Source organism: Mastigoproctus giganteus, chromosome 8 (assembly GCF_048544385.1).
Source record: "Mastigoproctus giganteus isolate SK-2022 chromosome 8, ASM4854438v1, whole genome shotgun sequence".
NCBI lineage: Eukaryota > Metazoa > Arthropoda > Arachnida > Uropygi > Thelyphonidae > Mastigoproctus > Mastigoproctus giganteus.
The window spans coordinates 227,122,123-227,135,810 of record NC_143582.1 but is presented as its reverse complement, the minus strand read 5'-3'; positions in this window follow the sequence as shown (position 1 = coordinate 227,135,810).

Below are 13,688 nucleotides of genomic sequence, written 5' to 3'. Positions count from 1 at the left end.
ATTGTTATTATTGCCAGACGTATTAACACCCCACTCAACTGGTACCAGTACGAGTTATGGGGGTTGAAAAAAATCCCATAAAGAGAAGAAAGAAGATAAAATTAATTACAGTAACCGTCTATATATTTTCATAGAAACATGACTACATGATAGGATTCTGGATTCGAAAGTCCCGGCAGTGGGTTATAGTGTCCTCAGAAGAGACAGGGGATCTAGGGAAGGTGGTGTCGTGATCTCAATCTCAAACCAATTTGTTATAACAATGCCCAGGGCTTTCCACTCTATCGAAGGAATGTTTTGTTAGCTGAAGGTTCATAACAAAACTGTTCTCATTGCATCGATCTCCCCCTCCCCGGTGGATTTCTTGGTAATGGAGAGTTTGTCGCAAGAACTTTGAGAGTTTGTCGCAAGAACTTTGAGAGTTTGTCGCAAGAACTTTGAGAGTTTGTCGCAAGAACTGTGAGAGTTTGTTAAGAACTTTGAGAGTTTGAAACGTTTTTCAGCAGTCTGATGAGATTTACTTGCTTTTAGAGACTTCGATGGTCAACACTCTCCATTAGGCATTGAGGATTCACCCGCTACAACTAAGCTGCTTTATGACATCATGTCTGAGCTGTGTCTCAAGCAGTATAACAATACTTGTCCTAGAGGAAAGGCCTTACTGGATCTCATTTTTCATCGAAGCAGATCCTAATTTTAGAAGCAGTTTCATTTCTGTCATGTGATCACAAGACCTTGTGCTGTCAAATAATCACAGAAATTTAAATGCTCTCTTTTGTCGCAGCCATACTAAACTTTAGAAGAGCAGACTGGCAATTATTAGGACGCGAACTTGATAGCATGATTGGTTCTCATTCCCACTGATTAATGATACTGAAGCAGTCTCATTGGTTCACGGCAGACATAATTGCAAAACCCCGAGCCAAAGAGCAGTGCAGAGAAACTTCAGGGCGACAAAGGAGGAAGTACAATGAGTAATAACTGAATTATGACCACCTGCCTAATACTTCGTAGGTCCTCAGAACAGCAGCTATCCGACGTGGAATTGATTCAACAACATGTCGGAAGCGTTCGGAAGGTATGGCCAACCAAACGGTGTGTAATGAAGTCAGCAATGAGGGTATGGAGGTGATTGGTGTATCCAGACGCCTGATATGCCTTTCCATAGAGTCTCACAGGTGGTCTATAGGATTGATATCGGTGGAGTTTGGAGGCCAATTTATATGCTGGAAGTCTGTGTTCCTCAAACCATTCCTGCACAACAGGTGCCCGATGGCTCGTCGCATTGTCATCTTCGAAGACACCATCGCCATTCGGGAAAAAGTGTAACATAGCGGGGTGTACACAGTTAGCATGCATTTGACGATAGCGGAGACCACTGATAGATTGTTCCACATGCACCAGGGCTCCAAGTTCCTGCCAGTGAAACATGCCTCACATTATACAGCCGCCTCCACTGGCCTGCACTTTTGATACCATGCATGATGGATGGAGAGCCTCATGGTGTTGACGCCAGTTCTGTACACGACCATCCACGGTGTGGAGTAAATAACGTGACTCATCCGACCAGCACACCTTCATCCAATCTTCTAACGTCCAACTTGCATGCTCTTTGCACCAGGCGAGACTTTTACGCCGATAAACCTTGGTTGGAGAGGATACCGTAGGGGTCGTCTGCTGGTATAGTCCATACGTGCGAGCGTGCGACGCATGGTCATGCCAGATATTGTTTCGGGTTGGCCCATGTTGTATTGAGTAGTCAACTCTTCAACAGTGCTGCGCCTGTTCGCCTGTATGAGTCGTAGGACCCGACGCTCACCTTTAACATCAACCTTTCGCTGACCTTTGAAGTTTGCCGTCGGGTCGTTGTTTGACAATTTTGACGCCAGTCCTGGTACACTTTAACTATGGCGGCTCTCGAACATCCCACCATTTGGGAATAGAGGCACCAACTCGTCGAGTACCGACAATTTGTCCTTTATCAAAGTCAGATAAATCCTTCCTTTTACTGGTGGAGACGGAAGGCAATAAAAACCCTTGGGGTTTGGTGCACAAGCTCATAAGGAACAAAGTTGGATCCACGGATATCATAAATTCTATCCGTTCTGAGGGCTCCTCGGAGACGCTTTTCTGGGAAGAGACAATGAAAAAGATTCTAGACGGAATAATCTACCAAGACAATCCTGATCATGACACTGAAGTACATGATTTGCTATTTCTGCTAGCAAATGTTCGATAAATCATCGATAGGACACCATGCAACATTACAACCTGTCCACAATTCACGGACAACTTCGTGTCTGACCGTATTGTAACTCCCAAGTTTCGTTCCTCCACTACCGGCTTTAGTTCAACTCCACCAAGTGTATAAGTTATTTTGGGGTTGCTGTTCCCCAGGTGTAAGACCTTGCATTTTGCTGAATTAAAGCATAGCTGCCACTTTTCTGACCATCCTGGAAGTCTATCTAGGTCACTCTGAAGAAGCTCTGCTTGGCGGCGATCATTAACTACTCTACTGATCTTTACATTATCTGCAAATTTAGACCTCACGCCCTCCATCCCTTCATAGATGTCATTTAAGATAATCAAAAACAACAGTGGTCCCAATAGTGATCCTTGGGGAACCCCACTAGTTACATTAACCGAATCTGAGGAATAACCATTTATCACAACCCTCTGACTTGTGCCCTCAAGCCATCGTGCTATCCATCTAAGGATTTTCCCTATGATTCCAGCTTGCTCCAACTTATAAAGTAACCTGTCATGTGGGACTGAGTAAAATGCTTTGCTGAAATCCAAATAAACGATGTCGAAATGATTCCCTAAATCCAGCTCACACTAGTGACCTGTCAAAATGGCTAACCAGATTTGTTAAATATGATTTTCCCTTCACAAAACCATGCTGTGTATCCTACAGAGTTCCATTTCCATCTGAATGAGCCTGAATTCCATCCTTAATCATTGCCTCCATGATTTTCCCTACTACCGTAGTTAAACTGGTCGGTCAGTAATTTCCCATTACACTACTAGAACCGCCTTTATGTTCCAATTTACATCAGTCCAACGGAATCTCTCCTGAGTCCAGTGAGGCTCTCATAAGTAGCCTTAATGGTTCAATGCACTCACTTGCCGCCTTCTTTAAGATTATAGGGTATATTATTATTATCATCAGTTTATTCAACAAACACCCCTGTGCAGAAATTATCTAGGAGGATGATCGACATGCCATCAACTGCAGGAGCCTTACTCGCTGTAGGCGCAAATGTTCTCATTAAATAATCATTTGAAATTTCAACATCATTAATTACATTTTTTTCAACTTCACTTCCATAATATCCCATTGACGCAAAGAGGTTTTTTTAAATGTAAACATCGATGCAAATTAACTGTTGAGTTCATCTGCAACTTCAGCTGTGGTATCTAGTACCGTCCCACGTCCATTACATAAGGGTCCAATCTGATTTGGCCTTTCTGTTCTTTGCATTTATATATGTGAAGAATTCCTTAGCTGCACTCTTTGCTCTCTTCTTTATTCCTTTAACCCCACTCTTTGCTCTCTCACAGACTCAGTAAAGATACTATAGTGAAAATTATACTTCGCTGAATAAAACCTCTTTCTCCTTCAGAAAGCGATGAACATAATTCATGGAAGACCAACATGGAACAGAACATCAGCGTTCCGCAAATTCTTTCCAAAATAAGAAATTGCCTGACTGCAATGAGATTTTAAAAGATGAACTTGAGTCGGAAATTAATGAAATACTTTTAACTATTTTTGCTAAAAAAGTTGAAGGCCTAGAAAATATGGACTGAGATCGTCTACGATTATCTCAGTACCAGAATAGAATCCGAAAGGGCGTTTTCTAATTAAATATGTACCAGAATTAGATCCATTTTAAACGATCATACTATTGATTGCTTATGTTTCTTAAGAGCTCACTTTATTCGGACAGGTAGTGTGGATGCTTAAACATAATTAAACTTTGCAGTAACAATATGCAGTTGTTTTTGTTTTTTTTTTGGAAGTAATCCTTCAGATTTATTCGCTTTATTCCGTGGTTCGACGACTACTGTCAAAGCCCTTCCTCCTTGTTTTCGGGCTATGGTCAGTCTCTCAACGACCACCTTCGGATGACGTTGGCGGCTTATCGTCATCATTGTACTGATCGATCTCATGATCCACCCCAGATCAGTGTTTGTCCACTCTGGGATCCCGGAGGAGTACATTAGTACTGGGATTGCGTAAGTGTTTATAGCTTTGATTTTGTTGCATTCGTTCAGCTTTGCTTTGAGCAGGCTTTCGAGTCTCCGATGGTATTTTTGGGTCAGGCGTGCCTTGAACTCCTTGTGTTCTAGCTATTCTGCTTGCATCAATTCCAAATATTTGTAAGTTTCTTCCTCTATCATGGCTTCGATCTCTTAACCAGTCTTAAGCTGGCCTCATTATTATCTCTTGACCTGTCTTATTACTATTTTATTATTGTTATAAGTAGTAGCAGCAGCAGTGGTAGTTTATTAATTCGTTAAAAAACATCCCCGGAAAGCTATTGGTCAAATTGCAATATACGAGGATCCAGATCATTGTAAACTCATTTGGGTAGGATTTCATCGCAGACCACAATGTTGGTGTGGATGTCTCTGTGCCTGCACTCTCCCTCTTTCGGGAAGGAGTGCCTTCACTGTCGATCTCTCGGCGCTCACTCCTGTTTCAACTTCACTCTGTCATCAACTTGCACTCATGATATCCTTACTCAGTCTTCACAAGGGTGTTCTCCGATTAGCGGCGTCTGATCTCCTGCTCACCTGAGGGACCCTCTCCGCATGCTTCCCACTTTTTATTCCCTTCCTTCTATCCTTACTTCATTTCTTGGGTCGCTTCCCTCCTTCCTTGGCAGGAGGGGAAAACCTTGACAGACATCCCTCTACTGACCTGGTCCGGTTCCTCTTGCCTTGAACGGATGCTGAAATGCCTTCCTGGTGAGGCCTTGCCAGTAACCAAGTGGCCTGATGAACAACGCGAACAACGCTATATTCACGATACCCCGATTTTGCAGATTTTACTCGGTTTTGTTGGGGACCAGTGGTACTCTTTACAGATACCCAACTGTGTCCACTATATCCAAGCGTAGAGTTTATGTAAGGCGATCAACTGAAGAAAAATGGTGCCACATTATTCCGTGCCTACAGCGAAGCCCGGTAGTGGTTCCATCATGGTATGGGGTTGCTCCTGTTTTTCTGGAGTGGGTTATATCGTCAGAATTAAAGGAAGTTTAAGAAAAGAAGGCTATAAAAATATTTTTGAACATAACTCAATTTCCTCTGGATTTCGACTTTGTCTAAGAAATTTTATATTACAACAAGACAATGACCCGAAGCATAGCTCTAAATTATGCAGGGACTTTCTAACAAGCAAACAATAGGAGGGGGTATTGCAAATTATGATGTAGCCACCCCATTGTCTGACACCCAACAGGCCTTTTATGGGATCAGTTAGACCACCAAAACCAAATTATGATATTAGAATCACCCGTAAATGTTTACCCGTGTATTTATTTTGTCTGTAAATTGCGTGTTTTCTCTGGTCGATTTACCTGTTTTGCTGGACGAAAAAAGCCCATTACAGTTTCTCGCGTCACCGACGGGATTCGAACCCGGGCCTTTTCCACCCGATGTAGAGAGGACGCTGACGATACCACTGCGCTATCGCGCAGATCATAACATAACATACACTTCTAGCCAATTTTCACAGTACTATTCTTCACAGAATAATACGGCAGAGCTGAAAGAACGTCTCTGGATGCCTAGTGGTGCCGCCGTCCCTTGTTTGCAATACGGCGTCCTAGCCCTATGAATTTACTCCCCATCACTACCTGTTTCCCTTCCCCACTGGCCGCCCTGACGATCGCCTGGTGGACCTGACCACCGCAGATCCTTCTCTGATCTAAACATCCCCCACCAGTTGTAGGATGGGCTTTCTATTCACAGGATTGCCCCTCTGTTCCTTTAACCTCGTTTTTCCAGGCGGAAGTCTTCCAAAAACCCACCTCCTTTACCTTCATCTTTACTCGAAAACCATACATTACATCAAAACTGACATTATCTCTGGCCTTTACCTTTACAGTTTGTACTGCAACACAGAGTACACTACTCGAGGTTGTGGATGGGGCCCCGGGTGCCGCTTGACAAGAAACATTATACACTATGACAGACCATGCTCTTTAAATAGGAGAAGAGCAGCTGTGTTTCCAAGGCTACGATCCAACGAATCCTTCTCCATATGGGTGTCTGGAGTAGATGCCCGGTCAAGGGTATCCATGCTTATGGCCACCCATCAACAACAACACCTAAAGATTTCATCCGAACAGCGTCACTGGACCATCGAAAACTGAAAAATAAGTTTCCTTTTCCGGTGAATCACGTTTCCTGTTATGTAGTATGCACGATAGATGGAGAGTATGGTGATAAAGTGCGGAGAGGAATTTCTGTTGGATGAGCACATCCAACAGAAACAGGCAGGTGGTAGTAGTGTTTTGATATGGAAGGGGTGATGTTTTCTTTGAATCCCTTGGAGCTTTCATTGTCCTATGGAATTCCTAATGCTAGAAACTATCTATCCATTGTTGCTGATCATGTGCACCCCCTCATGGTAACTGTCTTCCCGGATGGCACAGGTGGTTCTAGCAGGATAATGCGCCTTTCACATTGCCGGTATTATTCGAGAGTGGTTCGCTGAACACGGAAGTGACTTCCAGGTGCTACCTTAGCTGCCAAATTCGCCAGATACTAATCCCATAGAACATAGCTGTCTAAGAGAACATCTGAGCCAGCTTGAAGACTACCAACGAAAGTCTTGGAGCCTACTACAAGGTCTGTTGCCCTCGAACATCGGGCTAGCCAGTCCTATCTCACAGAAAAGCCCATCCCTTTCACCGGTGTCATTTCTACGCCCGGAAGTGGAAATAGTTGCACCCTCTATATACATCGCCTATAGCGTCATGTTAAAATCGGCGAAACTGAACACGAAGATCGCAGACACGAATGAAGCCCAGCCAGGCCATATGCCCGGATGGGTCCGATGAAAGCATTCCCACGCCAACTGCATTACAAAAACAGCAAGTGCACCTTAATCGGCACGAGAGTGGTTAACACGAGCCTCAGAATACGAAATCGCGAAGTGTCCAGCAATATTCACTCAAATATTTTCATAAGCAGGCTGGATCCTTCGACGAAAGTTGAACAAATTGAGGCACTATTGAAGGAATTAGGCATACCTGCCAAGCCTTTAATGCCAATACCAAGCATCCCTCTTATGTCTCCTTCAGGATTCAGATTGGTGGGCCCAACTACCAACAATATCTTAATGCAGAATACTGGCCCAGAGGTCTGTTGGTAATGCCATACTATGCAAAACTAAAGGCTCAGGACTCAGCAAACCCTAACCCCATTCCACAACAATGGACAATGGAGACAGCATAGCTACCTAACTTCTCTAATATAGCCTCACAACGTATATTTGGGAGAAGATGCAATTCTCCCAGTGCGATGACGATCGAACATCTGACTAGTCTAATTCCAACAAGAATATCCAACAACAGGGCTCATCGAACGCGACACCGCCGAGACGAGACTGCGGATCACTATAGGACCAGCAGATACTGTTCAGAAAGAAATCTAATCCTGGTACAACCCTCTGTAGACGTAAATATCCGATTCTTCCTACAGAACATCAGGAGTGTAAAAAACAAACTAGGTGCTGTACTCGATTTACTTTCCTGCGCAGATTATGACTTCGTAATTCTGATCGAAACCTGCCTCAGAGATCAAATGGAAATTGCTACCTTCACCTCGAATCTTGGTTATCACACTCTGGCTGCAAACAGAATAGGGAGACGAGGTAGCAATCTGTCAAAGGAGCTCTTATCCGGGAGGAGATGTAGAAGCAGTTCTGGGAATCTACCGAATTGCGGGTTTTTCGATCTCTGTATGTGTGTTTATTTCCCTCCACCTCCAATGTGTCCTCAATCTGACAGAATGGCCGTCATCAACAATTAATTATCGTCAAAAGCTCATCATCCCCGGAGACTGTCGGAAATGGGCATTGGTCTCATTGATGTTCGTCCCTCACATGGAGATGCCACCCTACAGCGCATCTTCTCAAACTGTTCCGTAAAATAAACCCTGACCATAACCGATAACTCCCTCCCATCCGATCACTACCATAATATCATTGCAGGCACCGAAGGAAGAACGTTCCCCAGCGCAAGATAAAAACACCGTCAGGAGAGCGTACAATCCGAAATCAACATTGAAAAAGTTACTACCCTTTTCCAACTTTTCCCTTGGACCACAATAGCTGAGCTTAACATCAATGAGGCTGCCTACTGGCTCTCGAGATGGATGGAATTCGTTGCAAGGTCCGCAATGTTCAAAATGTGTATCATTAGTCCCCACTCGAAGTTGGAATGACCTTCTAAGGCCTTCCAGGAAATACAGGCAACCAATGCTTCTTACAAGAAGTCGCCTTCAGAAGATTCATATGCCAAATTTTCCAAAGCAAGGATGGATTTCCAGAATAGCAAACAATCAGTTATTGACAATTTCATGAACTGCCAGCTGTTCAGAGGTAAATGTGTGTGGTCTACATGTCAAACTTGTACTCCCATAGCTTTTGATGTCCAGGAAAGGTGCGAGCATGGGCTGCGTTTTAAGAGAGATCACAGCGTGTGTGAAGTATAACGTTTCTTCAACTACCAGCAACATCGAAATTTCCGTAGAACAACTAATAAACTCACTACCTGGCAAGTCCATCATAGGAACTGACGCAATACCGCTTTTTAGTCTTAAAATTGCTTCATATTTCATCAGCAGAGAGCTCACCCTCCTCTATAACAAAGTACTCAAACAGGCACATGTGCCTCCAAGCTGGTTGACACAGAGTCGTGGCAGTTCCAAAAAAGTCTCATGCGAAAATACCTGCAGACTTCAGGCCAATATCAAGCGCGTCTCCTTCCCTGAAATGCCTCGAGAAGTTCATCTATAACGATGCTGCACTCGCAATCTTTGCACATAGGCCCGAGCATACCCATTATGCCATGCCAAATAGATTTAACATAACTTGTCTACAGTCCTTATCGCAGAAAATACTTCACGCCTGGAATGACAATGAAGATCTACACACCATATTTCTGGATATGAAATCTGCATTCGACTCAGTACAAATCACACCCCTCCTTGCATTACTTAATAGATTGTACGCGCTCTTACGAAACATTGAGCAGCCCTAAGTTCAGAGATGGGCTTGATGGTATCAACATCATCCAACACTTGTATAACATGTTCCACATAACCCCCCTCAACCTCGCTTTGGGGGGAAAGGTTATGTGTAACGTGTTATTCACACGTAGGACGATTTCTTTGAAATACATCTTTTCAGATAAGATGTTTAATTCACTTTTAAAAAAATAAATGTCAGCCTGCTAATTCCAATAATAGTGCCTATTAATTAATCCAGCACACGTCACACAAAGAATATCTCAAATACTGCAAATAGAGATTTAAATTTCTTAGATTAGCACCTTAGCCTACAATGGCCACAGAGAAATCTGAATTATTATCCAGATTTTATTAATTGTGCTGGATTTTCTAATACATACACGACGCTCTTTGCTGGGTAACCACCCTCACCTTAGCACACCCCCAAGTAGTGCAGTGTAAGAAAGTGTACACTTCATCCGGGCTTTTCTAAAATGTATGGAAAGCAAAAAAGGAACGGGCAATTTCCTGTTGTGAAGATGCAATTTTGTATGGAAAGTCGATTATTAAAAAATACTTCAAATTTAATATTCACGCATTAATCTTACTCTTATCTGGATGATTAACCTTACTGACTAGATCTGAGGTAGCTATGATGCAACTAGTAACCATATTTTTTTTACAGACTTCCACCTCCACCCCCAACAGTTCGTAGCCACAACAAATTTCTAATTAATACTTCCCTTCAAACAAACGTTTTTTTATCAGTTACATCGTATAATTAGGATTACCATTTTCTTGATAATGGTAATAAATATTTAGATCCTCACGATCCAATTAATCCATAAATGGGATTCTCCGAAGGGCCAGAAAAAAAAAAAAAAAACGTGAAGAATATTTCTTAAAAGAGCCGTCATAGATACGGACTTCGTGCAAATTTTTGGGTATATTTTAAAATATAAAAATGGTGTTTAGTTTGTTTCTGAAAGAATTATACTTTTAAACCAAGTCAATTTATTAAAAGAACAGAAAGTCTGCTAAAATTAAAAATATTAAAACATTGTCAATAGACAAGAGGCAAAGCCAATAGGCAAAGCCAATGTCAATAGGCAAAGCGCTATAAAAATACAACGTCACACGCTTTGTGATTCAGGTCCAATCCGGAATCCGAGTGCTAACTGTCTTCCTGATTATCGGAAGATCCATCTCCGCCAGAGGTTCCACCTGTACTTCCATCGCCAGTAGATGCTCCACTTTTGGTTCCATCGCTGGCAGGTGCATTACCTGTAGTTCCACCGTCAGAAGATCCATCGCCAGCTGTAGTTCCACCGACAGAAGATCCATCGCCGGCAGATGCACCACCTGTACTTCCGCCACTTGTAGTTCCATCACCAACAGGTGCGCCACCTGTAGTTTCATCGCCGACCGGTGCTCCACCTGTAGGTGCATCGCCGACCGGTGCTCCACCTGCAGTTTCATCGTCGACAGGTGCTCCACCTGTAGTTTCATCGCCGACAGGTGCTCCACTTGTAGTTTCATCGCCGACAGGTGCTCCACCTGTACTTCCATCGCCTGCAGGTGCGCCACCTGTGGTTACATCTCCAGAAGATCCATCGCCGGCAGGTGCACCGCCTGTACTTCCATCGACAGGAGATGCTTCACTTGTACTTTCACAGAAGGAAGATATTTCACTTGTACTTCCAAACAAGGGAGTTAATTCACCTGTACTTACATCGACGGAAGATGTTTCACCTGTACTTCCATAGACGGAAGATGCTTCACCTGTACTTCCATCACCAGAAGATCCATCGCCGGTAGCTGCACCAAGTGAAGATCTGCGGAGGAATTCCAAATGGTCAAGGAACTGCTCTCGGGTCACTTCAACATAGGTCTGGTCTATATGGGTGATCGTGATCATGGTGATGCACTCGTTAAAGACCCCACGATAAAAGAAGTTGATGATCATGAATATGGTCCCCACTACGAAAGGGCCCGGAAAATGATCCGCGCGTAAATGACTCCTGATTTCGTTGATACTCAAGTAATGAGAGCCGCAGTGGAAGCAGTAGAAATGGAGGCTGCACGACCGGTTGTCGACTCTCCTTATTGCTTCTATGAACAATGGGCTGTAATAGTGAAATCTAGGGTCTTCCCCTCCGCCAGATGCCATATGTAGATTTATTTCTTGGACTGCCAATAAACACAGTGATTACAGATCCCTCCCTTCTTATTTGTCTGAAAACAGCAGCAGCGTCCTCTGTACAAATTTCCTGGCAATTACACTCGATGTGATATTTTTCCGAAATCTATCGTACATTTTATTTTATTTTTTAAATGCACTCGTGCACTGCGTCACATGATAGGGTAGACGGAAAAATGGATCACTTTTTTCCATCTACCCGATTACGTCAATCAATGCACGATTACGTCTCCCAGATCCCTTCGTATTTACACTCTCGTAATTGAAGTCCCACCTAGAAATAATGGACTGATTTACCTGAAAATGGGCATGCATAATTGATGTATATGGACGTAAACCAATAGATCGTCAAGCTGATGGGCGGACAGAACCTCTATGCTCATCAAAAAATTAGAAACCTTTATTCAATATTTAGCGGACCACCATTTGTCCGAATTACAGCCCATCGTGGTACGGATTCCATTATGTACCTGAGGCAATCTAGCTCCAGATTTGACCATTCTTCCATCAGGATATTTGTCATCTGCTGTGCTGTGGTCGATAGAAAACTGCGGGGCCAAACTACCCTTTCCAGCATATTGCAGACATTTTCAATTCGATTCTGATCTGGAGAATTAGCCGGCCTGGGTAGATGGTCGAAATCTTGTTTCGATGTATAATTTCGTTGTCGTCTTGAAAGAATACGAGAAGCATTACAGGGCGAAGTCCGACTGGGTCCGCTCATGGTATGAGTGGACCCAGTCTGTACCAACAGGTTCTATCGCATCTCATGATACCACCATAGCTGCGTAACAGTTTAGATGCGACTTCATGAAGCCATGCATCTAAACTGTACCTACCATTGGTACAAACAAAAAGTGTAAATTGAGATTCGTCAGACCGCATGACCTTCTGCCACTGTTCCACGGTCCTGTCTTTGCATTGATGATACCACAGCAATCGAGATAGTTAGTTTTAAATGGATCTGTCTTTGAGTAAATTGAATTTTTCAGTCATTTGCTGCACTCTAGATCTTCTCAGTTACTCACAATTCGCTAGTGTGGTCTTGATGGTTACTTGATGGTTGCTTTTTCCACACTTACAATTTCCTTTGTGTTTTCAGTTGTGCCTCTACGTGATAACTTCGCTGTCTTCCCCGTGATTGGATTGACGAAGAAGTCACGATATAGAGTATAGTATTTATCTGATACCAAGGAGGAACTTGTAGTCCTTGGTCTCATATAAATACTTTATATTAATTTACATTTGCATACCGTACGTTTAATTATCTGTTGATGCCAACCGCATGAGATTTCTAATTTTTTTGGCTAGGGAGCGTAATATCGTGTCTGTGGTAAAAAAAAGTGTGTAAACGTTATCAGAATGAGCGAATGACCTTCCAAGAATGCGTATTGCGTTTAAAATGTAAGGCGACGTCATGTTCATCGGATGGACTTTGAATGGATTCAGATGGACAAGAAAATAGACAGGAAAAAGCTGGATAGTGAAGAAGAAAATCGCTGTTCGCGTGAATGGATCCAACGACATGAAACAGATTTGTCACAGTTCGTCAGATTTGTAACACAGTAACGCCACCCGAGCCTGCATTAGGTCACTACTCAGTTGTTGTTGTTCCATTCTTTTACCACTGAATCTTTCGGTGGTATAAGAATGGACAGTTTGGTCTCAATTTTCATTAAATTAATCACGTGGAATCTAAATTTTGTATGATTTGTATCATGTGTGATCCAGTAAATATTCCCCATTGTTAAAGCCTGGCAGGATAGGTCCATAGATTCGTCCTGTTTTCCTTATATTTTGGTTCTTCCATCATCGGAAACAAGTCGTTGATGGAACCTAATTTCATCATTGGCAGGTTGATATTTGGTCATCAATCTCAATACAACCGAGGCACAGCCGTGCGTGAAAATCAGATTAGGGTTACACTTTCCGAGATACCCACAGCGATTCGAAAACCTCAGATTGCTATGCCACTTTCAAAATATTACCAAAGTATCCAGACAATCCTCGGATTTCAAAAAAATCCACGAGTCATCGACGTATTAGGAAGTGATTATGTTCACAGTGGGCATTCGGGTAGACCATGGAAAATGATGAAAGCTACTGGAAGTTTTCAGAAGAGTGGTACGTAGATCTCTCCGTCCTTCTCGAGTACTTTCAGTCGAAAATTCAGAAAGACCACAGGAACTGATACTACGGGGTGCACTTCATCGAATTATCTGGAAGAAATGCAGCA